This window comes from Bemisia tabaci, chromosome 4 (genome assembly GCF_918797505.1).
Source record: "Bemisia tabaci chromosome 4, PGI_BMITA_v3".
In the NCBI taxonomy this organism is placed as follows: domain Eukaryota; kingdom Metazoa; phylum Arthropoda; class Insecta; order Hemiptera; family Aleyrodidae; genus Bemisia; species Bemisia tabaci.
This window is the reverse complement of record NC_092796.1, coordinates 23,408,624-23,435,068: the sequence shown is the minus strand read 5'-3', so window position 1 is coordinate 23,435,068 and position 26,445 is coordinate 23,408,624. Positions and strand designations below refer to the sequence as shown.

The following is a 26,445-nucleotide window of genomic DNA, read 5'->3' as shown; positions in this document are numbered from 1 at the left end:
CTGACACCCTTCCCGACGGCCAGGCGGCGGGGCGCGGTGTGGCGGCTCGTTAGGGGCTCGGGGGTGTCCGCGCGCCTCGCCTCACACCTCACACGAGTGCCGCGTCCGCGTGACGGGTCCGGGTCAGGGTGAAAAAACTCACAAGTCCCTCTCGTTTCTCACCTTCGAGAGCCGGCTTGTCTTCGCCCGATCCCAGATCCCCGCCGATCACTCGGTTATCGACCGCTCGAGTTCGCTCCCGACCGTCGTCCAACCGCCCGACTCACGAGTGATAAGTCAAGATCCCGGCTGTCCATGGAGATGTTGCATGTGTGAGGAATGTGCGATTTGACTGTTGATTCTTATGTAAAAGTTCGCGAGAAACACGATGGTGCCACTGGTTTCCTCTGAAATCATCTCCCAAGCTCAAAAAAAGCTCTCAAGTTGAGGCCAAAATGGAGGAGATATCCCACCCTACCCTGAGAGTCCACCTCTACACCAAAACAAACTCTCCATGCAAAGATAGGGAGCAAATACATTGACAGGGCTGCCACTTTATTTGGGGACTCTACAACTGAAAACACGGCATCACTGCTAGTGTATTTGCTCCCTATCTTTGCATGGAAAGTTTGTCTTGGTGTACAGGTGGACTCTCAGGACAGCGTGGGATATCCCCTCCATTTTGGCCTGAACGAAATTGACTCAAACTGCAAGTTAGCTCAAATATGCTTCAAAAATTCAAACATTTTCTGAGGGAGGCCTCTGGACCCCCCTTCCGCCCCCCGTAAGGTGTCTGGCTCCACCCACGTAAATAGCTCATTTTTCAAAGAAGTGAGACGTATATGTGAAAGCACCGATCCAAGCTCTACCACTACGCAGTGAATACCTCAAATCAAAGTGATTGACGCCAGGTACAGCAACAGCCCACATCAGAATCTACTCCGGGATGGCTTCATCAATCAGTTGTAGAAATTAGTTGCGTGGACGGATTTGACAACAAAGCTGGAAGACCCCCGCGAGCTTAGCTTTTTACGATGTGTTCGACACGCGATTTCCTGTTGGCCCTAGTGGGATCGGTGATCGGTGAATGCCTCTTTTTCGGACGGTGGAATGCATTCTGCGGCGGCGGAGGAGGTGGCGAAGCGGCGGTGTTTGGGCTTCGGGGCCGGAGCCAGGGCCGCTGCAAGAGAAAGAACTTAAGCCGATTGCCAGCCGCTAATCGGTTTAAGCGCGAATCCGCGACTGACAGTCTGCAAAAGGCGCCCACCCGGTTGTCAAATCGAAAAGAATTACCGGCCGTGAAAGTGAGTCGTCAAGCTCTGATTAATACTGGATTCTGACAGAAATTGAGCTTCGATCATCAATAAACAGGAAAGCGAGTATTTTCTCGGACCTGGAAATATTAGCGTTGACCTAGCTCATCCGCCGGAAAAATCACTCACGCAAAAAGTTTTTTTCGGAGAGATTCGGATTCGGACATAGGCCGGAAAAGCCTACATCTGACCGGAGTTTCCCAAAATTTTCCGGAGTTTTCGAATCTGACTCAACCTCGTTATTGAAAGGACTCCCTGGTGGATGTAGCACTAATAAAACTGCATTTTAGAGTCAGTGAGATCAAGATTCCGTCATAAAACTGCAAATTTTATTCAACTGGTTTAACTGGCCTCAGCTTACTTCAGTACTAATGGGAATCATCAGTGTTATGAAAGGATACGGAAGTTCAACAGTATTAGCGAACATTGATTCAATAGGTTTTGCTTTTGCTCCCTTCATTTTTACAACATTTTCACTTGAAAAGGAAAATTAAAAACCTACAGCATCTTAGAGGTGACAAATTTCTTTTTACGTCCCCTCTCCAAAAGTTACCCAAAATACTCTGCGCTCTAACAAAAGCTAGGAAACGAGCTTTTCCGGTGAGCAGTGCAGAATCATGATTATCCATGAAAGTAAGGTACGGAACGGAGGATGGCATAATTTCAAAATGGCACTCACGTCTAGAATTTACAGCCTTCGAAAGAATCAAATGGTTGGGTCTTGGCTACGTAATATGCACGTCTATTCGCAGCTAAACGGATTCCTGCAACAGATAAAAACCAGGACAATTAATTTTCAACTCTAGGATTTCGGTTTTGCAACAGTAAAAATAATACTTGCACTTACGATTAGTTTGGATAAGAAAGTTCTCTATGAAAACGCGGAAATTTAAGGAAGATAAATTTTCTTCTCGGAGACTGGCTGGCTCCCTTTAAGAGAGATTAAATAAGGGTTGTTAAATCATATCATGTTTCAATGATGACGAAACATGGGTTCAGCTGTGACAAGAGCACATGAAAAAGCTCTTAATCCCTCATGTACACCGAGGGGAATCCGATATTTCAGCAACATTTTAAAGAGGAAAAGGTCATTCCCACTGAGATTAAAAATTACCCTTGGGTGCACGGAGAAATTGCGCTCTGCTAATAACATGCCACAGTGGGCAAAATTGCTATTGTCACTTAATCTCTGTTCCTTGCCTGGCTACCGCTACCTACGTTGATTGCTCGTGTAGGCATTTAAAATGTCGCCTTTGTAAGTGGCTGGTTGCTCATGTATGATCTGTCATGGCGTCATCAGAAAATAACCCCGAGATTATACTTTTTAGCATGAGTGAGTAGCGACACTCATATCACCTACCAATTAATGACTCCATGATTTAGGGTCAAAATTGAAATTTACTGGACTGATTCTTTAACACATTGAGCCATTGTCATATCCTAGGTATTTTTAGAAGAAAATAGTCGATGATTAGTACTCCTACAGCACAGATAAAGCGTGCGGTTGGAATATGGAGAAGGGAAGACATACAGGACCTGCAGATCTTCTGTCTTATCCTTGTTTGTTTTTTTTGTTGAATTTTTACCCTCACGCCAGGAAAGAGGATGCCCCCAAATTGTGTTCCGTGACGTTCCCTAGAAATTCCGCCTGAAAACTGTTTCAAGAATCTTTGGCGCAGAAACACATGTACATTGATAAGAATATTTGTGTTCTTGTGTTACTTTTGGTTAATGTAGGAAGTGAAACACAAACCAACACAAATCTTGTGTTGATTTTGGTACAGATTGCGGTGCATTTCGCAGGAAACAATGTATACTGGAAAAATGTATTCCTCCGATTGCGACTTCGGTATCCATCACTCGTTTTTTATTAAATATACTGTAAGGCGGCATGACGTGGGATCTGAGTGGAAACTTTCCCAGGAAAGTTCAACTTAGCTCCCATTCTAAAATTCATCCCTCCCGGTAAACTTTGACAGAAAAACGCACAAATACACACATGCACCCATATATGCACGCTAATCACTCACACTTTGGAAATCCACGGGGAAGGTTCCCGAAAACTTTCCTGTTCCTGTTTCCGGCATACTTGACTTCCCGAGAAACTTTGATCCTGAAGCATCTTTCGCGTATAAATATTCCATTTTACAGGTTAGAGTACATACACTGGAAAAAAAAACACATTGGATCTAGAGTCCAGACTCTTGAAAACATTGACAAGAAAAAGGACTCTTGATTCAATCAGATTTAAGCTTAAATCAAAAGGAAATCCGCTCAAATTAGAGGCTTGGTTCTTGATTTAAGCTAAAATCTGATTGAATCAAGAGTTTTGTTTCTCGTCGATATTTTTAAGAGTCTTGGCTCTAGATCCAATGTGTTTTTTTTTTCCAGTGTAGAGTACATACCATTCGCTAAAAGTTGACGATTATTTTTTCGCCAGTTGTGCAACGTGGGGCCTGGCATGGGAGGCGTCCGGCCGGCTGGTCTGCGGTGATGCCCTCATTACCGAAACGACTCAACTTGAGGTATCTTGATGTAATACTCAACTCAATGCGATTCTCACAAATCCAGTTAACCACTTATATGTCAACCACTTCAGTTGGAGCCTCGGCGCGCACCTATGCCTCCTCAACTCGGGGCAGAGTAAACTGACCTCTCCGTCTCGGCCTGTCCGCGCCGCCGCCGCCGCCGCCGTTCGCATTTGTCGGCCATCCGTCATTTTTCTGCCTTTTAGTTTTCGCGGCCGCATAATTTCCGAGAGTCCTCGACGCCGCGACGCGCCACGCCGAAGCGACGCGACCGACGCTCTCAGCCCGAGTTCACGGCGGGTCATTGTGTTCGCTAGCGACGTCTGCCTCCACTCGGTCAAAGCGTTGCCTCTATAGTCTACCCAATCTTGATTGGCTTTCATATCCCCGTGTCTAAAGGCCTCGATACACGATCGAATTCCCGAACCAATTACCATCAAAGTGTCGGGAGTCATCAGTCTGAAAATCGTTTCTTCGCCTAATTTTCAAATTAAAACCTTGGAGAGATGTTTCGTATGACAAGAAATGATGAAGGGCGGCTCTCCATTCTGATCAAAATTTGACGGCCCGTCCAATTTTGATCAAAGAGGACTGTTGCGTGGTGATCATCAGTCATCAACTGGTCTACTTCGATCGGAATTGGTTCGGAATTTGATCGTGTATTCAGACCTTAAGAATCACATTTTGATGACTGTAAGAAGCAGATTTTTGGATATTAATACATTTTTCTTTACGCACAGTTCGTAGGAGCCATATTAACGGCAAATCGTGATCTCATCCACCTGATACCATCAGTTGGAGATGAATGAAAGCATGTATCGATCATCGATGAGATTAAAATGGAATCACTGAAAAAAAAAATGATGCTGCCTTAACATTCTGGATGTAAAAAATGGTGCGACAACTCCCGAAACGCTGTGTTGACCGCGACACCAGTTAGCTTTACATCTTGACATTGCTGCAGTGGTAACTGCTGAGGCGGTTAACTCAGCGTTTTGGGAGTTGTCGCACACTTTTTTACATCCAGAATGTTTAGGCAGCATCCTTTTTTTACGGTGAGACATCGATGGCTAAAGTGTGAAATTAAGTATCTCCATTGCAGTGTTTTAAAGTCTCTGCTCTAATTTCATTTTTTCTATGTGAGAAGCAAGTCAACTGTGTAGCTTGAAATTTCTGCGGAATATTCTGCTGATAGAGAATAACAATCGAGGAGATTTTCTAGAAATTAAGTTGACTTGTTTTCCAAAGATAAAATGAAGGATGACCGGAAGTCTGCAGACGCCGCAAACGGTGATACGTCCCAGTGGCGTGGCGTGCTTTGCGATATATCGATCGATCTGTCATTTAAACCTATGGAAAAGGATCGATGAGCAGGGTGTTCGCAGCGAAAACCTTAATAATCGATTCTTTACCATAGGTTTAAATGGCATAACAATCGATACATCGCAATTCACGCCACGCCACTGTGATACGTGGTGTCGCACTCCGATATCATGATTATACATTATCTCGCGCAAAGGATGACGTTGTGCATCTGTTTTACATTGGGCTACATATCTTTCCAGGTTAAAGTAAAAAACTTGGTGATTACACAGATCCAATTATTTTTTGCTGCTCTGAGACCTTAAAAAAAAGGAGGAAAACATTTCTCGTGACGAGATGAATGTGTTGAGGTCGCACGGACTGCATCACGCTATGTTTTTCGGCGAAAGGCAAATTTCTGGGAACCAGTTCATATTTGTTCACACATACATTTGACGAATCATTATACAGATGTAACTCAGATCGCGAACGCGGTGATATTTAAATGAATGAAACAAGAGAGCGTTCATGAAAGAGAGAGGGCTTTGAAACCACGTCCAGGTGAAAAAAGCGGTGGACTGATGTTGGAAAGAGAATGTCTGGACCGATAGGAAGGCACATAAGGCTGAATTTAAAGTGAGGGTCCGGCACAGCCGGCCGGCACGGTGAACCAAGCCACACCGCGCCGGTCACTTTGGGAGGAACTCCATAAGGAGAGTGGCAGCAGATTACTTCGTCTAGTTACCTTTATCTGGAAGTTGGTGCGCCGCAGGCCAAACTGCAGCCACCGCACACAAGGCGCTTGGAATGGAGGTCTAGCTCAACATGGGCCCTACTCCAACAGGCCCTCGACATTCTCAAACTCTCGGACTATCGGCTTACTAACTGTACAATATTAAACAGAAATCTTCCCTGCAACAGGTGTCACGAAAAACTCGTGTTGAAATCGTTGTTTTGGAGTTGATTTTTGCCGAAAAGTTAGTGTTCAATGTTCATCCCGGGTTGAGAACTAACATGCAAATCCCGAGACATTACGGGGGCCCTGTTGTCGGAACAAAAGTTCGGTAGTCTCAACTGGACGCCATTTTTGAAATTAGGAACTACAACTTCCGACTCATTCGTAAAAACACATATATCCGTAGGGAAACTAATGGCACATACGTTGTTCCTAAATTGAACCAGAAATTGTAGTTCCTAATTGCAGAATATAGTCAAATTATCCGCGGTGATTGAGACTGAGAGGTGCCGCGGACCAGGGAATTTCGCGGATAATCCTAAACTAAGCGATTCGGCCGGAGTAATGAATTGAAACGGATGCATTTCAAAAGAATCGATTAAAACACTTGTCAAATAATAGACAGAAATGGGATTGTTTATTTTGCCGAACGTGGTTCAGGGAGAGATTTTTTTACAGAAAAGAGAAGAAGGCGAGAGAAGCAGAAGGGAAGAAAGAAGGGAAAAAGAAAACGGCGCCATTAAATTGCAGCGTTTTAGGGTCAAAGCCACCGAAAAAACCGCGGATAAGCGTGGCGCGGATAAGCGAGGCGCGGATAAGCGAGGCGCGGATAAGCGAGGCGCGGATAAGCGAGGCGCGGATAAGCGAGGCGCGGATAAGCGAGGCGCGGATAAGCGTGGCGCGGATAAGCGTGCGCGAAGCGTGGCGCGGATAAGCGTGGCGCGGATAAGCGTGGCGCGGATAAGCGTGGCGCGGATAAGCGTGGCGCGGATAAGCGAGGCGCGGATAAGCGAGGCGCGGATAAGCGAGGCGCGGATAAGCGAGGCGCGGTTAAGCGAGGCGCGGATAATCAAGATTCACCTGTACATACAGTCTCCGAAAAGAGGCGCCGGTGCCGGTGCCCCCTACTCGACAACATCGGAGCTGCCGAAGCGAGCCCGCAGTCAACGGAGTCTCTGTCTTTGGCAGGGGGTCCGCAGGTTCGCGGATCTGGGGGTCTTTTCAGCATCCAACAGACTAATCAACTCCCAGCGTCCCAGTCATCAGCGCCACTATGCCGTGTCGAACAAAAATCGCCTATCTACATTAGACCACTATCGGAGATACGTCGATACGTCGTTTCTCCTCAAAATAGCGGCACTCTCCGCGCTCATCCTTGCCCAACACCGATACCACACCGCTTCCATCCGGCCGCGTTGCACGATGAAAGAACACAAAAATCAATTTTGTTGTTTCCTTGTGCTTCGAAATATTGCTAGGAATTTTTCATCTGTTAGTTTTACACAGAGAGCGCAAACGACGTCAAAAACAACACCGAACTTGATGGATTTGTGTTTCACTCCCTATATTAACCAAAAGTAACACAAGAACACGAATATTCTTATCAGTGTAGATTTTCTACGTTATTGTGAGGAAATAAACCTGATCGAACAATGATTTTTCTTCGTGTTTTAAAGATTTAACTATACAGATCCAGGTTTAACGTGAAGACACATCTCAGCCTAAAAGAGATTCCACCCTCTTATTATTTGTTTGATCACAAAACGACATGCTTACAGTTTCCATTGCTGGATCTACTGACCATCCAATGTGGAAATCAAGAAAGAGTTAGTAATTTATTATAAATGCAGTTTCTGATAATTTTAAGGCAGATCGAATAAAAATACACACGCCCTCAGCAATAGGATTACCTAATAAAAATTCAATTTCTGAAATCGGATGAGCCAGACGCTCAGCCCTACGATTGTTTTCCAATCGAAATGTTCTCCGGAATAAATCGGCAATTGTGGCTGATCATTCGCCGTTACCATCACAGCGGTAAGTCGTTGGTCGGCCGCTTATTTTTAATTTTCACCGCGTGCCGCGCTGCGGGCCACCAACAAAGTTGCCAACGGATGCCTGAATCGGGGGGTCCAATAAATTAATGCGCACTGGGAAAAATTGGACTGGTATCTTACAAGGAGACAACCCCGCAGGAACCACCCCGCGATAAAGGTTTGCGGCAATCAAGGAAAGCGGTTAGCAATCAGGCACGCCTGCCCCCCCCCCCTTCCGTTTTATTGTCTCGGGAATCGAATAAAAATCTGCGGGATCAAAAGAACGGAAATCTACCAAACTTTCGAATGCGCCTGATGGTATAACCTCAAAAAAACCTAGAATCATCGAGAAACCGAATTTGCCGATTGATGAAAAGAGAAAAAATAATATCCTTGCAGCTGAGGTAAGTGCATGTTGCTTTTTTTCCTGTTTTTGTGGAAATCAGTGACGTCACATCGCCACTAAGAGACCGTCTCTATAGATTACGTAGCGCACTTTTTCGCCATTTTTGACCCCCCCCCCTTCCCTTGTAACGCTTTTATGACGTAGGTTCCTATCTTGTAACACGTAAAAACAAAATGGCGTGACACTCTTCTCGACGCCCCCCTCCCCTTCCCTTGAGCGTTATTGATTTAGGGACGGGCCCTTGACCACAAAATGACCGACAATTCGAAACTAGTCGTTCACTGGAAAAAAACACACATTGGATCTAGAGTCCAGACTCTTGAAAACATTGATAAGAAAAAATCGGATTTTTGCTTGAATCAAAACGAAATCGGCTTAAATTAAGAAGCTTGGTTCTTGATTTAAGCTAGATTCTGATTGAATCAAGAGTAATTTTTCTTGTCAATGTTTTTAAGAGTCTGGACTCTAGATCCAATGTGTTTTTTTTCCCCAGTGTTTCATCCTAATATTTTCACGGGGCACAGAGAGGTCGGACATGAAATTTTCAACTTAAACTGCAAATTTTGATGTTTAATTCGTCACATTTTAAATTTTAAAGGGTGGAGCTAAAAGAAAATAATGGATACGAATACGACGAAACTAATAGAGCTTCTTTTAAAACATCAACTTTTTGTATGAACGGAGATATGAGCTTTTAGAGTTTCCAAATTTTGTCCGACCTCCCCCATTTTCTCGATCCATTTTGCAAGGCAGCCTCCCATCTTCCACTGTTTCTGCGGAAAAGCGGATTATGTGGACCTTCGAGCGTCGTGGCAACGCGCGACCCGCGCGGCATCTGAGGCGCCATCGCGAGGTGCCGCTCCAGGTATAATAAGGGAAAGGTGAAAAATAAAAGTTGAAATATCGTCGGTATTTTTATGCAAATTCCTCGAGTCGCTCGGCTTCAACTTGGAGGGTGAGGAATTCAGAGATGCGCCGGTGGTGAATACTATTTCGTCGATTGTATCAGCGCCGCGCCGCCGTCTCTTGTTACCGGCCGGAGATGCTGGATGCTGCCCAGTTGCCATTTTGGCATTAACATACGCGGGATGTGCAGCTCGGATGGATTCTGGAACTTGAGACATCATGCCCGACGTCAATTTAGTACGCTTGGTCAAAAACTTGATGGGTACATCGCATTCATTATTGCTGCTTTTTGGAGGGGGGGGGGGGTTAAAGGGGCATAAGGGGTGGTCCTCAAGTTCTTCGTCTCATCCATGCTGCCGTGAAGGGGGAAGGGGGGGGCGGTCGTTGCAGCCGTCGCGGTTATGCCGAAACGAGAGGATGACTTGTGCGACACACCGGGCCTTTGTGATTTTTCACGCAAAATCCGAATCGGTAGTCGAACTATGCCAATATTGATGGAATTTTTCGACTTGAGGGCCTCATGTGCCCTAGTGCCAACTTTGGGACTACGGTGATCCCCACAATTTAGGGTTCGAAGGGGGCATAAAAAGGGGTTTTTTTGCTTTTTTTCAGAATCTATTCCTGCTTTGGAAATCGCATATGCCTCAGGTTTGCAATGTTCCCTATTCATAGCAAATTGCCCCGTAATTTTCCTAAAATTCCTTAGGAGCTAAAAAGGGAAGAAGCGAGTTGGGAAAGATTATCTTATTTTCAATCTAAAATGCGATACCAAGATCAAGCATGTACTCTCATACGCATACTCTAAAATGCCGAGAGACTAGGCGGAAGAAAGTGGAGGGACAGATAATATTTTTGTTCAATCCCTCTAGTTCCATTACATTAGATCGTACATTTTTAGTTCCGACGACGAGCCGCTGTCTTGATGCATTTTCAAGGTACAGAAAGCCAACGGATGTTCTGAAACACCATGTAGTATACTGCTCATGATGATTAAAAATGAAATAGTTTCATATATATACATCGGTGTCGGAGACTTGTGTACCTATTAGAGGCACTAAATACACTACTGTCATAGCACAACTCATGTCTACGTAAACTAAACAAACAATACAATATTTGTGGTCCTAATTATTACAGAGTTACATGATTGATTCACGTATCCTCGCTTCATATCTGGCTTTACCTAAAGCGCATAATGCTGACAGACAACGAGTGACTGTGCGAAAGAAATCAACCGTCTGTTACCATCTGTCTACTCCGTTATTTTAAATCCCTAACCGAGATTTTTCCATTGCTATAAATCGTTCTTTAAACTCATTCCGTGCGAGTCAGTAAGTCGCTCGTGGACTGGCGTAGAAGCCAGTCTGGAAAAACAATACAATTTATGCTTGATTCTGGTCTCGTTTCTTTGCGGTAAAAATGCATGCATTTTGAATAAATAAAGCGTCCATCGGTCTCGGTCGGCCGAAACTGTCGACCTAGAAATATCCGAATTAGGTACATGCAGAGCGTTAAGATCACACCAATGAATGAATTTTAGAAAAAATCTCAGGGAAACCATGTTAAAATTGATAACAAGTTAAATTGCTAATTCTAAACTCATACAGGAACTTTATTGAACTCCGTTTGTTAAATCCGAGTTATCGCTGTTGAAGTTGAGCGATGACCTGCCATGAATCCCCAACAACCTCTGGTAACTACCCAAATACCAATGGCACTCTAATACCAGGTAATGATTTGGCACCGCTCATATTCTTTCCCTGTAGCCAAAATTTCTGCACCGCACCAGCGAAACCGCACAAAGTAAGTGCCAAATTGCAGATATCACTTCTCAGTGTGCGCAACAACCGGGCATGACAAGTTTTTATGGACTTGGACATGGAAGTTTTTCTTTCGCCTCTAACAGCTTAAGCTTGACGATCGGTACTCTCTTGAGCATGAAGGGAGTTGTTACTTACTCAACTGAGGCAAATGATACGGACGCTCAGAGGATCTTTAGCAGTTTATATTTCTTGCACGTTTCAAAACCAAGAATTCGAAGACAGTCTGTTATTTGCTGATAACATTTTTGTGGATACTTTCAAGTAAAATTTTTCAGAGGGAAAGAATGTAGAAAAAAGGTGAGAAAAAGATCGAAAAAAGCTCAGGCAGATCTGCCGATATCCATTAATTTTTACGGAGAAGTTTAGGATTGCTAAGAAAACGGTCAAACGTAATGGCTCGAGTAAAAAGATGCCAATATTCCAAATTCACCTTGATTTTCTATATTTTCAACTTACGAGGAACAGATCGCTGATAATCTTCAAAAAATAATTGATTCAAGTGTAGCCGCACTCGCGTCAAAAACGATTCGGACGTGATATTAGGTGACGGTCGTGATTCCAACAATAAATCATGATCATGAAAATTTTCCACGCTGCAGTGTGACGTATCCATAAATATTGCCACAACCGTATTTTCTCAGCAGTACGTGTGCCGTCCTCATATTTACACGTGAAAAACCGTCCACGCAGTTTGGTCCTCTCTTCCAAATAGCTCCCGTCCCGACAACGAGACTCAGTAAGTATTTTCCGATTTAAAAGTTGTAGTAATTTTCTTGAACAAGATCATCGAATGAGCTCTACGAGACAGTCCTGATTTTTATTGTAGATAAATCTAGTTTTTAGACAACAGTGTCTAATAACAGATTCATATATATACGAGAAGTCTGAGGCTCGTAGTAACGGAACATCTGGATACCTAAAAGAAGGGGGGAGCCGTTTTAAAAGCCCCCCCTCATACCCCAATTTAAAAGTGACATTTAACCCTTTTCATTTTAAAGCAAAAAATGTTATCTACACCGCAACAAACGGACAAAATTTAATAATTTTATCCCAGAAATTCAAATGTGTGTGGGCTGTGGAAATGTGCCCCCGTAATTACAGGAAATTTCTGGGTGAACCGGCCGCGTCTCGGGTTTAGTGACTGGAGCCAAGGCTTATAAATCCGAAACTTGTGCGGCTTTTTAGCTTGGAACATGGGGATTTTTCTAGATAAGCCCCTGACTTCAATTGTTAGACCTACAATGTTTCGACGTGCCTTACGTATTCATATGCGGGCACGCTTTTGATTTCGTTTAGTACAACAATTGTACAGCTATACCTGTTTTTTATACATTTCGATGGGTTTTGTGCCGAATTGTAATGTCATTGTGTTTTTTTATCGTTTTTTTTTACAAAAAATTAAAAACGTTTCGGTTATTGTTGCATGAAATGAATTATAATTTAGCGATTCTGCCTCTTCGTAGAATTTCTATAATTGAATTCTTGGTGGTTTTGAGTCGTATATTATAACCGTTCAAAGAGTATCCATCTTTTGGTTCTCAAGTCGTATTTTATTAAGGTTGCCAACGTGACGCATCTAAATTTTCGCATATACTCCCATTTTCAAAATTATCTGTAAAGACGTTAATAACCTGAGACGCAGAATGTCTTAAAATTATACTAACTAACTAACTAACTGTCTTAGTAAAATGACATTGTAAATGTTTCAATATTTATAACTCTTATTCTTATCTTATCTTAATAATATATAAATCCGAAAATGAAATCTATGTCTGTCGATGAATTCTTGTCGGGTGTCCCGATTTTCACGGGGTTTTTTGCCACTCCACCCTCTCTTCCGTCTCAAGGTTTATGGCTCGGACGTTCTTACCGCTCGCGATTCGTCCACCTTTTTTTATTGCGATTTCTCAAAGAAAGTACCTCAGAACCGAAAATCTAAAAAAAAAATGCCGTCTACTGTTACTGCCAAAGGACTTTTACGAGGACAAAGATTTTTTAGTATATTTTCCGAAGACAATACACTATTTTTTTGAATTTGCAGTTTTATCTACTGGCAACAAGGGAGTAAGACCAAAAAGATCGTAGTACCACTACATGACTCTACCATCAGTAGGAAATTGAACGTTTTATCACAAGTGTTTTTCCTTTCTTTTTTTTTAAAAAAGTTAATAATTGCTTATTATTTAAATTTCTTAAAAAAGGGGGGTACAAAATTTTCAAGATTTCGATTTCGAAAGATATTTCTTAGCACTCACCACCCTGAACAACTAAAAATTTTGCACATTGCAGTTTCGGACACTAAGCCGGACATGAGGAAATCAATGATGTTGCTCCTGTTGATGATGGTCTCCTTGATGGTCGCCACTGACGCTTACAGAGTTGACGTGTTCAATCAAAAGGGTTACGGGTCTCCAAATTCGGGGAAGAATAGTAAACTGAATCAGTGCATCTGGATTGAAAAAAACACCGCCGGACAGGTCTCTTCGGTTAAGATCTCGGCCGACGTCAAGGACCGAAACAGAGTTGTTAAGTTCTACTCGGATGCAAAATGCGGGTCGTCGTCCTTCCTATGGGCATCGCAGACGAGTGGAGACGTCCCGAGCGCCCACGACAAGAAGTTTCGATCCTGGAGAATCGTGGAAATGCCTCATCCTGGCGGCGGCAAGTGATCAAGATTTGCAATCCTGCCGTGATACGAAGCGAGCAGTAAGTGAAAAAATGAAGTTTGGAGGCTCAGAAGCTTCTGACCGGAAAATTTCATTGAAAGAAGACTCTTTTCTTTGTCAAATTGCCACTAATCGTCCGAAAGACTCCTAGAAATCGTGTGGATGATTAAAAATAGACTGGATTGATTTCAATTATATAAGAAGGGTGTTTTTCATTTTCATGCTAGGCTAATGTGAGGCAAGACAGCCGTAAGTCTATATCTCCTGCGTGCTTTCGTGGTTGCATTTTGAACACACAACGACCACAGTTTCAGGTTAGTAATTGGCAGAAAAGGGCGGCACTTTACTTGAAAGCACTGTTTTCGTTGGCTCTCTGGAGGAATATTGTCACTTACTGCTGTCTTGCCTGATACGTCATTCTCTGCGCATTTACGGCTTTCTCACATGTCTCGTCTCGATGCAATTACGATGAATTTTGCTGTTTCAGCTATTTCACTGATTTCATTTAAAAGAGATTAGACGAATTTTGAAGGGAACTCGATTTCGAAAGTTCGACTAAATTCGCATTTTAAGAGGGGTAAAAATGGGTTAAGGATAGTTTCGAATTCGACTAGCCGTAAATCTCCTGTCCTGAAATCTAACTCGAGTAAAAATATTTCGGAGGCGAAAATAGTCATTAAATTTTGTCCTTGACATTGAATCTTATGGAGGAATAAAACTTCAAACCTCTTTTCTCGCTTCAAACATGATGCAACATGGTAAGTTTTTGTCAGTTGTGAGAAAAAACTTTTTATCGCATCCAAATCGACATCTGGAATAGCGAGGGGGTGGGGGGGGGGTTGTAATTTTTTGGATTGTTACCTCTTCTACAGCATGGTCCAAGTGGTATAGGATTCAGCTCCCCATCCCGCCAAAAAAGAAAAAAAAAGAAAAAAGAAAATCTGGAAAAATTATCTCGTCTTAATACACCCTCTCTTCGTCCTCGCTTGCATTCAAATAATCATATTTTGTTACTGGACGGATTTGTTTACACTCTGAAGTCGAGGATCCTAAAAGTGATATTCTTCCTGGAGTATCCTATCGAATTTTATATTCTATTTGGCAACAAGACCGGCTGTCCAACGGCGCGGCAGGTCCAAACAAATTGCTCCGATTCTGCGAGGCCTGAAATATAAATCGATGCGACGACGCAGGTTCGATGATATTTTCTACATCCGCTCCTTTCGCAGATCACACGAATTCTTAAGTTAAGAATTTCGTCGCTCCTCTGACGTAAGGGCGTACCTCCATTTCCACGTGAGCCTTGATGCACATAAAACTCCATGCTTTTTGAGGCTCATGTGGAAGGAGAGATACGCCCTTACATCAGAGGATTGACGGTCTGTCTCAGCACAGTAGGCCGTCAGCTAGTCAACGCAAACGAACCCCCCCCCCCCCCCCGGCTGTCTTACCCTCCCCCCTCCATGGAAAAAATTAACGCTGTATATAAGAATAAGGCCACGATAGAAAAATATGGGCAGTTTCAACTCTTATTCCTTTGGCCCCTATTTTTTTTCTTTTCTGTGTGTGTGTCGCACCAGGTGGTTTTAAAATTTCCAAGGAAACACCCAGATCCGTAGATACATTTTGCCTAACAACAAAAGCGCACGAAAAAAATTTGGAAGAAATTTGGAGGAGAGGTACAGCTTTCTGATTGGTGGACACTCCGGCTGTAACGAAAAACTCAAGATTTGTTTTTTGAAGGGTTAGATGTCACTACTATAAGGACGAACACGAACGGACATAAGTCCACCCTAGCGCCGATGCTTGGCTAAAAGTACAGTTCTGACTCATCAACGAATGCTGAATTGAGTGCAAAAGAACCGACAAAGTTTAATCCATCGATCAGACTTGCTTCCTCAAAGGTAGGTTTTGACATCCAAGAATACATTGATTTGAACCACGGTGCGCCGTATTGCAAGACTGTTTCCGTAGATAGCCGCATGTGACGGTTGTGCAAAAAAAGGGGGGATGGAGCTATGAATAAGTGAATAACGCTCCCGATATCGCAAAATCTAATCTGACGTCTGCCTCCACCAAAGCGAAGAATGGAGGAGCAGGGAGCAATGCTCAGGAGGATAACTGAAGAGCATCCTTGGAGACGCATCTCCAGCTCACCTCATTTTTCGAGAATCAGATGCATCTTGCCAAGGATAGTCTTGAAAATTTGCTCTTTTGCCTAGTGTCAGTGTTGCGGAGGAGCGCTCCAGGTTTTGGACTTGGATGCCAACGCAGATTGAAGCTCCTCTAGTCGGCTAGAATTTGCGATTTTTCTTCATCGCCCTGGTGGTAATTCGCAACGAACGCGTGAAGTCCAAATGTTGGTTGTTTGGTTACCGATAAAGGGTTAATGTGTGCTTTGCATGTACATAACACAGTGTTTTAAAAGCTTTTTCACAAAGCCGTGTCTTAAAATGTTCATCGAACGCTTCTCTGAGTATGATATCAAAAGAACTAAGGACCCTTTTTGCCGCCGATGGTCTCGTTGACAAAAAATATGTATGATTCTTGAATGGAAAGAGCCTCAAAAGCAGGACCTTTTTCGTCCCTTAGCAGGGACTAAACGGTTAAAATAATAAGAACGCCTCTGATAAAAATTTTACCTCAAGTACCAAACCAAGTTTACATCGTGACATTAATAATGCCTAAAAAGTCGCTACATGTACAATCAGCTTTGAGTTTGAGCTAAACTTTATGACGGGAACCCTTCTCATTATAGAGCTTTCATTTCCCTCGATAGCAATGGCTAAAGTGCGAAACCACGTATCGCCATTCGGGTATTTAAAATTTTCCGCTACTATTTCGTAACATCGAAGAGGAAAAAAGCCGACTTTATGGCTTGAAATGCATATAGAGTATTCCGCAGACAGAGGAGAAAACTCAGAAAGTTTTCAAGAAATTGCGTTGATTGGCTCGCAAAAGAAAGATCTGTAAACGGAGATACGTGGTTTCGCACTTCGGCCATCGATATATCGGGATGAAATCCCTGGGTTCCCGAAAACAGGACAGTTTTCCTGGAGCGGGAAATTCACAAGATATGTGACAACGATGCTGGAGCGGGAGTGAACCCGAGATGGAGGTCCCAGATCCAGATCGTCGCTCCTCTGACATAAGAGCGTATCTTCATTTTCACATTTGTCCCGGAAAGCATAGGGTTATACGGAGAACAAAGCTCTCGTGGAAGTGGAGATACGCCCTTACGTCAGAGGAGCGACGAGATGCGACATGGAAACCGCAAGCGGCGATGGCCAAGTGCGGCCGAGCGAGGAAATGCACTGCCAACATCCAACATCAAAGCGCACAAAAAACCAGAGGACGCCGAATGCCCGGTGTCGAACATCGTCCCTGATGTCAAGTCTCAGACTCGGCCCATTGTCCACATCCACAGGGTAATCACACGGTGTCTTGATTTTCTTGGCAGAGAATTTGCACGAGAAAATGGAGCTCTTGCATGCGTGAGGGGTTTACGACGTAAGTACTAGTTCTTCCGTAAAATTTCTTGAGAAACAAGGTGCAAATGGTTTTCTATGATATCGACTCAAAAGCTCAAAAAAAGCTCTCAAAGTCGAGATCGTAATGGAGAGGACACGGAGAAAAAAACTTCGTGCGTGGGACCCGAAAGTCATATGGATCTCTGAAGTTTTCGGACTGAGCATCTGAACACTTTAGGTCCAGCTGCTGAGGTTTGGATCACACATCTGAAACTTCAGTTCTTACATCTGAAGTACTTCGGTTTTCACATCCGAAAAACTTCGGTTTTCACATCCGAAAAACTTCGGTTCTCACATCCGAAAAACTTCTGTTCTCACATCTGAAGTACTTCAGATGTAAGAGCTGAAGTTTCAGATGTATGATCCGAACCTCGACAGCTAGACCTAAAGTGTTCAGATGTTCAATCCGAAAACTTCAGAGATCCATATGACCTAAACTTCGGGTCCCACGCACGAGGTTTTTTCTCCGTGGATAAGAGTCCACCTCTTCATCAAGACAAACTCAATGCAAAGATAGGGAGCAAATACATTTGCAGGGTTGCCGCGTTTTCAGTTTTGGAGTCCCCAAACAAAGTGGCAACCCGGTGAATGTATTTGCTCTTCATCTTCGTATAGAGAGTTTGTCTTGATAAAGAGGCGGAGGCGAACTCTCAAGGTAGCGTGGGATATCTCTTCCATTAGGGCCTCCACTTTAAGAGCTGTTTTTGAACTTTAATGTTGATTTCGGAGATAGCCAGTGGCGCCGTTGTGTTCCTCGAAAAATTTTACAATCCCTCCGCTAGGAAAAAAGAAAAAGAAAAGGGAAGAAAGAAGGAAGGAAGGAACGGAGGAAAGAAAAGGGAAGGACGCTTATAATTGATAATCATTCATGACAAAATTGACTCGAACTGCGTTTTAGATACTATAACATTTCGATAATTTTCGGGAGGGGGGGGGGGGGCTCTGGATCCCCCTTACGCTCCTTCCCGTTTGAAGTGTCTGGATTCGCACACGAAGGAACCGGTGAGTGGACAAATTGCCAACTACTTTCTGGTGCTTAAGATTTATCCATTACACTGGTAAAAAAAACCTTTTGGTTCAAGAGTGCAGTTTCTTGTCGCCGGATTTAAGAGTCTGGACTCTTGTTTCAATTCAAAATCCGCTTGAAACAAGAGTTCAAGACTCTTAAATCCGGCGACAAGAAACTGCACTCTTAAGTCAATGCAATGCGGCATTGGTCCAAGAGGTTTCTTTTACCCCCTAGCTTATCTCCTCACGAAACACCCCTCGAAATTATCATAAGGGGGTGCCAGGGGTGGTCAGCACGATTGCCCAACGCCGGCACGCTTAACAATGATCTCCGATCACCAAAGGGGGCCGGGGGCGGGGGGAGGGGGGCAGAGTTGCAGTCTTGCATCCCGCGCGGGGAGGAGGGGAGGGCGGGGGAGAATGTAACTGAACTCGGCGCTGTCGGTAAACTGGTAAACTGGTAAACTGGTTAACCAGCAGCGATGCACGCCGCGGCGCGCGCGGCCGCGACGCGATGCGACGATCCTGATTTTGATTCAGCCCCGGACCGGAACACGCCTACTCCTCGCCACCGACACTGGCCGCAGCTGCCGCGCCGCGGCTGTTCCCCCCATTCATGGCTTGTCCTCGGGATCCGCAGGAAGTTGCGCCGCGCCGCCGCCGCCGCCGCCGTGTCAGTGGGGCTCCATCTTCGACGAAACATCGCTCCGCGGCCTGATTCCCTGACTTCTTAACAGCCTCTTAGCCTGCAGGCTGATCGTTGAAATTGATAGACAAAGCGATAGACAAAGAAGACAAAAAGGATTTGGAGGGATCCTATTGGTAGAAGCGAGTGGTTGCTGGTTGCAATGGACAAAAGAGGTAAGTAATAGACTACCTAACGGCAACCCACGAGAGACCCGACAAATAGTCTATCATTTGCCCCCTAAGTCTATGAGAACCACCCATTTCAACCAATAGGATTGCTTTATACCCCCTATGTCTTCTTTGTCTATAGCTTTGTCTATCAATTTCAATAATCGGCCCGCAGCGGGCTGATTGTTGAAACTGATAAAGAAGACATAGGGAGTACAGCGCGATCCAATTGGTTGAAATGGGTGGTTCTTGTGAACTAAGAGGGTAAATGATGGACTAACTATAGGGTATCTCGTGGGTTGCCGTTAGTTAGTCTATTACATACCTACTTTGTCCAATGCAAGCACCTGCCCCAACCAATAGGATCCCTCTATATCCCTTTTGTCTTCTTTGTCTATGGTCTATGGCTTCGGCTATTAATTTCAACAATCAGCCCGCTGATCATTTTGGTATAACGGTTGTGGAGGGTCGGTGTCATCTCTAGTCCAGCGGGCTGATTGTTGAAATTGATAGACAAAATTATAGACAAAGAGGATAAAGGGATATAGAGGGATCCTATTGGTTGGGGCAGGTGCTTGCAATGGACAAAGGAGATAGGCAATAGATTAACTAACTGCAAACCCACGAGATACCCCACGGCTAGTCCATCGTTTACCTACTTGGTCTATAAGAACCACCCATTTCAACAAATAGGATCACACCATACTCCCTATGTCTTCTTTGTCTGCAGCTCTGTCTATCAATTTAAACAATTAGCCCGCAGAACGGACAATTTTCGAAATTCGACGAATTCGATTAAAATGGTTCGATGGTTTCATTGTGAAACGGTGAAATTGGTTCGGTGAATCGTGACAAAATCTCGGCATTTTGAAATCGAAGACATCCAAAAACGCAAAATCCAAAAGCGCAGCTGATGTCAATTTGCGCTTACGGATGACGGCATGTTTGCGCAAATGGTAGCGTATACGTACGTAGTTTTGGGGTGGCAATGAGGTGCCACGCGGAAGAGAGGAGGAATCCAGTGATCAATATTTGGCCTAACCTAACGTGACGCAAGGGTACGTTAGTTTGGTTTCCATGTTTGAGCTTTTGGACGGCCACTTGTGTTTAAAATTTGCGCTTTGGTTTGTGCATTTTTGCGCTTATTGCCTACCGTTTTGGCGTATTCGCGAATTTTCGTTTTTAAAAAGCCTCCTTTCTTTAAAAAAAAAAAAAGAAAAGAAGGCCTTTTTCTTTAAAAAGCATCATTTTTGTGCAATAGAGCATGCAGCTAACCGGACAGCTTTTCAGTAGTCCGAGATTAGGCGTGCGAGAGGGGTACCACGACTGCCCCTTTCTCGAAGTATACCCTGGTGGGGTTGGGAGGTGCGCCTCTTCCAACAGATCGAGCTATCGAAGTACCGTCTCCTGATACGACGAAGAGCAGGTTGGGCAACAGTGCGGCCAAATCGGAAAGTTTATGACTTATGACATTTCCCAATGAAAAATCAACGACATTCCGCGACAGGCTGGCAATTTGGTCAAGCAAGTCTAGCAAGTTGACTCTCCGGGTCGCGACTTATCTGCACCGCCTCTGTTTCCTTTTCCCGGCCACTTCCGGTCTCCCACTTGCGATTGTCTCAGGAACAGGGTTGCCGCTGTCCAAAGAAATTCCTAGTCTTTCTACGTGAGATTATGAGAAAAATTGAATTCGGGAAATCTGATCGGCAACAAAGCTCGCGAGTTGAATCTCCTCGCGTGCGCTTGCGCAGTCCGAGACCCCCTTCTCACGAGAGGAGGGCAGTTGAAATGTTTTGCTGCGGGTAAATAGGTTAACCAAGTCCCTTTCATTATTAATCTCTGGTTCGCAGGGTTGCCGAAAATTTCAAACTTTCCAATTCCGCAATCCCTGCGATTAATCGTCAAATTTCTAGGTGCCATCCTTGAAATGTTGGTAAAAAAATTAATACAAGTAGATTCTCTCCAATCTGAGGGATCAAATTATCGTAGTCCCACAAAATTTAATAAAAGTACCACCACCGGTTCATTGTATTATTCCAGTGTACAACGATCGGTAAGCCACCATGATCGGATGTCATATGTGAATACTAACAGTGTTCCGTTGCATGCAGGGTTACAAAAAAATGCTGATGTCTCTTATGATGTTTATTAAAAAGGCGAGGATCCCGACTGTATAGCCCCGAATGACCCGAGAATATATCCACCCAGCGATATAGTGCAAATTCACGATGAGGATAGTTTAAAAATAATGATTTTCAAACGTTTTCTCGCTTCAATTAAAAACAGCTTGTTGGCAATTTCTACATTTATAGAACGATATCCGGTATCGATCGTATAGAAAAATTTTCTAGAAAATTTAACTTTCAACTTCAATACAATTAAACGATTAGAATCAGAGTAGCACGATCGCAAACATGAGTTGACTCAAATGCAGCGTGGTGTAACGGTTGAGGAGGGTTTGGAAAAAAGGCAGAAACTTGTAGATGTGAGACGTTGTTTAATTACTTCATGAAAATCAGGAGAGGGTCACGGATGAGCAACTCATAAGCCAGAAAATAACTGGTGCCTCGCACGACAAGATTCCGATCACGATTTGTTTGTTTACATTTCCTTGGTCAACAGTCAACTCCCGCGCTCGCGAAAGCACGGTTTGGCACAGATTTACAAATTCTCAGCAGGTGATTTTAACTGTCGGGAATTCATCAGAATAAGCGCATCTTTGTGAGAGCAGAAATAGTCGCACCTTTCACTTCTCAAACTTCATTATCTGTGTATTTCCTCTTCTGGTTCATATCCACCAACTATCTCAGGACAGTTTTCATGTAAAAAATGCAAATGCCCAATTAAATTTGGCAATAGCTGATGTGGCTTGTTTCACGGAGAAAAAAACTTCGTGCGTGGGACCCGAAGTTGAGGTCATATGGATTTCTGAAGTTTTCGGATCACGTATCTAAAAACTTGAGGTCGAGCTGCCGAAGTTCGGGTCAGACATCTGAAGTACTTCGATATATACCGAAGGGTTCGGGTCACACATCTGAAGTACTCCGGTACATACCGAAATGCCTCGATGTCTGACCCGAACTTCGGCAGCTCGACCTCAAGTTTTCGGATGCGTGATCTGAAAACTTCAGAGCTACATATGACCTCAACTTCGGGTCCCGAGCACGAAGTTTTTTTCTCCGAGTTCCTTCCTGCTTTACGCGATCCAATTATCACTCGAAAATTCTTGAGATAAACTAACAATGGACCTCCTTGCATGGACCGGCCAACTACGGCAGAGAAAAACAGAGCTTGGAAAAATTTGAATGTAGGTCCGTGATTCTGCTGCGCGACGTCTGGCTACACAACACAGCCGGCGGGCGCTCTAGTTGAGCTGCCCGAGCTGGAGCCCCAGTTCTGGTGCGTTTACTCAACTTCCTGTGGCCAAGCGTGGGTCCGGCCTGGCAAGAGAACCTGGGCATGAAACGACAGACGCTCCATCGTAAAAAATCGGAATCAATCGATAAGACACAGATTCGAGGATTTTCTCACGGGCAGCCGAGCCGCGGCCGGCCCAGCGAGCCAATGGACCGGAAATGCGGGGGAGCCCAGCACCGCGGCATAGCCACAGAGAGGCGGCTCCACTACATTGTCAAATTTCCTGAGACGAGGCCCCAACTGAGTTTATAAACCCAATTTAGCCGACGAATTTTCCATAACAGCAAAGAACTATAATATTACACTGTTCAATATCGAGGAGTGAAATTCGGTGCCGGAATCTATGTAGCGCCTAAAAACCCCGAGTCCCTGGTAAAAATTGGCGATAGGAGCTGCGTTTCAAAATACCATAGGAGTTCTTATAGCCGACTAAAGATGGCTATTGAAAATCGTATAGCTGACTGTAGAAAGCGGAGCAAATCATATAGCCGGGCTTTACGAAGCTATAAAAAAGTATACAGTCGGGCTATAGTTCCTATCGCCGGGCTTTACACTTTATCGCCATTGGCTATAAGAGGCTATAAGAGGCTATAAGAAATTGTGTAGAGATTCGTGTGCTTTGGAAATCATTAAGTTTTATACCGAACTACCTTAATATTTACGAAACACATTATATTTTCCTTTAAAACATTTTTTTTTTTTCATCAATTAAAATGAGAATAGTCCATAGAGAGTGAGCAAACATTTCAAAATCATGAGTTGAAAAACGCTGACTCCGCGAGATTAAAATATTAGAGCCTAACACAAAGCGGAGCGGCGACGCACTGGCGCCTACAAACCTAACAGGGATACTTCACGCATTGCGCAATGCGTGAAGTATCCCTGTTAGGTTTGTAGGCGCCAATGCGCGTTTCGCGCTCTCTGCCCGCCCGCCGCGCCGCAGCGTGCCACGGCGTCTGAAGCAACTATTTTACACCAGAGGTATTGCACAGTATCATAAGAAATTGAAGTCGCTCCAACATATTACGAATGACAAGCATCCTTCAAAAGTACGGAGCTTTCCTCGCAAAATAAATCAAGATACTACGGCACAAAAAAAGAGCGGTATTCCAAAAGCTAACTAAGCCCCAGTATCCGTAATTAGTAACGTTTAGCATAAACTTTATCGCCTGGCTGTTGCTTAATCGCCATCGGCTATAAAAGGCTATATGAAATTGTAAAGCCGGCTACAGAAGCTATTGGAAATCTTACGGCCGGCTTTAGGTCTACAGTATTTTGGAACACACATTCTAATGCCAATTTTTACCAGGGGTGATATGAATGCAAAGTGAAAATAGCACCATAAAAACGTACGACACTCCGTAAATAGAGTGGAATCCGCTCCGTAATAGTGTTAGTCACTCCGTAAAAGCGAACATTTCGCTCCGCTTTCCGCATTCATATCACTCGGGGTTTGCGGGCGCTGTACAGACTCCGGCACAGAATTTCACGACAAAACTTTTTAACAGTGAATACTTGTAATGTGAATTATACCAGAAGTATTGGAAAATTACTTGATGCAAGACGAACAACGAACTTAACGCACAAACTCAGTAGGCTGATTTCTGCAACAATTGAAGTCGCTAGATTTTAAAAAATAACAATAAAATGAACGCAACCTATATTCAGCGTGCAGAAACGAGATGCAACTATTCGAACGCCCGAGCGTGGCACAGTATCGCGCGAATTTGAAGGCGAACTTTACGCACCAACTCACTGGGTCGATTTTTGCAACTGAGAAAGGTGTGGCACTTTGATTTTTCGGCGAGTTTCAGGATTTTTAGGAAGATCGCTTCGTTTTGGATCAATGTAAACAAGTAAACATTTGCTTCAATAATTTTTTTTAATGGCCTTGTTACCCGCATCTTTTATTACGTATAATTGTGAACAAATAAGATGACGACGGAGTTGCAGACGTAATAAAGATCCTCTACTATCGAACTACTGTTATAATATCTGAACCAATTTTCCGAATTTTCCTGTTTTCCCGGATATTTCAAGTGAAAATTCCTGATTTTACGCCAATAAATTAACACACATGCAATTTTAAAATCCAAGAGTTAGTGAATTGAATCAAACGTCTGACGAATGCACGAAACACTCAGAATTTCCTGATCCACAACCAATTTTCCTGATATTTTCCTGACTTTTCCCGATGACATGGAATTTTGATATCCTGGTTTTGCCGGGTTTTACTGACGATAAACGCACTGATATACAGTAAAAGCTCTCTACGGTGAACTACAGGTAAGACGAACTTCCGATTAAGTTGAGTTTATTTTCGGTCTCTAGACACGTCCATGAGTTAAATAGAGAAAATGTTAAGACGAATTGCCGCTCAGGTCGAATTTTTTTTTTCGGTCCCTACACAATTCGACTCAGCGAACCTTTACTATAGCACTGGGGGGAAAAAACAGATTGAATCTAGAGTCCAGACTCTTGAAAACATTGACAAGAAAAAATACTCTTGATTCAATCGGATTTTTGCTTGAATCAAAACGAAATCCGCTTAAATTAAGAGGCTTGGTTCTTGATTTAAGCTAGATTCGGATTGAATCAAGAGTACTTTTTCTAGCCGATGTTTTTAAGAGTCTGGACTCTAGATCCAATGTGTTCATCAATCACCTCCAGTGAGAGGTGGTCAAGGACTTTAGGATCACCCTATAGACAAAGCACGCTTACTGTCACGGGTATAGGTACGAGTGGTCGGGCAACGTCGGGGTTGAGGAGCCTGGAAGGTGTCAGTGCCAGCCGGCGCGGCGGCGGCGGCGGCGGCGGCGGCGGCGGCGCGGAGGACCAGCCAACATGACGCCTCGCTGGGCCGGGGCCGGCTGGGCGCCGACAGGAGCGTTGGACACCGGGACCGGACACCGGACGCCGATGGACGCGGATGCGGGGACGTGGGACTATCTTGATTCGGGTACACCTACATGGGACTGGGACCTGGACGCCGCAGCCCTGTCACCCGCGTTGCTACATCGCCCGCCCAAACTCGTCCGCTCGTCATTAAGGCATGCGAGAGGGGCACATGACCCCCTTGGCTTTTCGGCGCCCTTGTCCGGCTCCGGCACCCACACACGGCGCTCACGCACACCTGCCAAATTTACGTCGTGAGAACGGCTGTGTTTCCCTAAAGCCACGAATACCTGGAGTCCCTTTCTGCCGTGCACGGAAAAAAAAAAAAAACACATTGGATCTAGAGTCCAGACTCTTGAAAACATTAACAAGAAAAAATACTCTTGATTCGATCAGATTTAAGCTTAAATCAAGAGGAAATCCGCTCAAGTTAAGAGGCTTGGTTCTTCATTTAAGCAAAATTCCGATTGAATCAAGAGTATTTTTTCTTGTCGATGTTTTTAAGAGTCTGGACTCTAGATCCAATGTTTTTTTTTTTTTTTTTTTTTTTTTTTTTTTTTTTTTTTCCAGTGTGATAGCAAAGAGCGAAGTAAATGCAAAAATGAAGTTTTGAGAAAACGGGCTCAGAAGCGTCTGACCGGAAAATTTAATTGGAAGAAAGATCCGTTCTTTGTCAAATTGCCACTATTCACCCAAAAGACCTCTAGAAATCGTTTGGGTGATTAAAAATCGACCGATTTTATTTCAGTTACATAAAAAAGGGTACTTTTCATTTTCATGTTAGGCTAGTGTTAGGCAAGACAACCGTAAGTGCTATCTTCTGCATGCGTTCGTTGTTGCGTTTTGGTCACACAGCAAACACATTTTCAGGTGCCCTTGATGCGAAGGTTGTCATGTGAATGAAAGTACACCATGAAGATATTAGGCAAAGTTCTCTAAAAGCATCGTAGGTTATTTAGAGAACACCTCAGTGAGATCTGAGGTTTTTTGTTAGTGGCTTGCATGTGACAGCTAAAAGAAAAGCTGTAGGTGTTTTTGAATGACC

General features: G+C 43.9%; 1 protein-coding gene and 1 long non-coding RNA gene across 3 annotated transcripts in view; one reads left to right on the top strand and one right to left on the bottom strand.

Annotated features, from left to right (window-relative positions):
• Positions 1 to 26,445, bottom strand: part of Sulf1 (Extracellular sulfatase Sulf1) — a 96,158-nt gene that overhangs the window by 66,106 nt on the left and 3,607 nt on the right. Inside the window, exon 2 of one of the 2 annotated variants that reach the window (XM_019054362.2) lies at positions 1,972 to 2,056. The exons of the other annotated variant lie outside the window; for it this stretch is intronic. The gene's annotated coding sequence lies outside the window, so the exon portion shown is untranslated. The remainder of the gene's footprint in view (positions 1 to 1,971; positions 2,057 to 26,445) is intronic. 2 annotated transcript variants of the gene reach the window in all.
• On the top strand, positions 11,549 to 13,898 carry LOC109039036 (uncharacterized). Its single transcript, XR_011899656.1, has 2 exons — positions 11,549 to 11,765; positions 13,319 to 13,898. It is a non-coding gene; the product is annotated as an uncharacterized lncRNA (long non-coding RNA).